The following is an 858-nucleotide window of genomic DNA, read 5'->3' as shown; positions in this document are numbered from 1 at the left end:
AACCATTGGCTGAAGGCTGCTCAGCTCTGCTCAACCATTGGTCGGCTGACGGGAAACATAGGACACCCGGTGCTGTAAGCATTCTACTTTTTCAACTCGAGCTCATTGGCTGCAATGGCCTGCCGTGCGTTGATCTTTAGCGCCCACTGTTTTGGAGAATTTAAGCAACATACAGACACTGACAACGGCTCTCCAAACTCTATTTGTGAAACATGTGGACAGTGTAGTGACGCTGCTAGCAGGGAGCAGCAGAGAGCTGCAATGACGGCGGTCCACTGCAGTCCATCCCAGGTTTTGCAACACTACGTTTCTTCAAAAGATCACGCAAACAATGACGCCAAAGCAGTGTAGAATAAAGTCTGGAATAACGTATTCATTCATTCATTCATTTCTTTCATTCATTATGGATCTAATCATTGTTTCTGTACAAGTCCCTTCTCTGGCCACAGCAGCGCTCTCACTCCTTATGGGTTCATACTGTATAAAAGTTAGTATGGACCAGACAATAATTGTTTACGGCCATTCCACCCTGAGCACGCCCGATCTCGTCTGATCTCGGAAGCAAAGCAGGGTCGGGCCTGATTAGTACTTGGATGGGAGACGGCTTGGGAATACCAGGTGCTGTAAGCATTTTTCTTTTTCAACTCGAGCTCATTGGCTGCAATGGCCTGACGTGCCCTGATCTTTAGCGCCCACTGTTTTGGAGAATTTAAGCAACATACAGACACTGACAACGTCTCTCCAAACTCTATTTGTGAAACATGCGGACGGTCTAGTGTACGGAAGAGGATTAGGGCCACACATGTAAAAAAAAATTAAGTTCTGACTTTATTCTCAGAATTCTGAGAAAAAAGTCAG

General features: G+C 45.9%; 1 non-coding gene across 1 annotated transcript; it reads left to right on the top strand.

Moving 5' to 3' along the window:
* The first annotated feature begins 511 nt into the window (after positions 1–511).
* Positions 512–630, top strand: LOC115557917 (5S ribosomal RNA). The gene has a single exon (XR_003979295.1). It is a non-coding gene; the product is annotated as a 5S ribosomal RNA (ribosomal RNA).
* Positions 631–858: the final 228 nt, after the last annotated feature.

Source organism: Gadus morhua, chromosome 13 (genome assembly GCF_902167405.1).
Source record: "Gadus morhua chromosome 13, gadMor3.0, whole genome shotgun sequence".
In the NCBI taxonomy this organism is placed as follows: Eukaryota; Metazoa; Chordata; class Actinopteri; order Gadiformes; family Gadidae; genus Gadus; species Gadus morhua.
The sequence above is the reverse complement of the archived record's forward strand: the minus strand, read 5'-3'. Positions and strand labels throughout refer to the sequence as shown.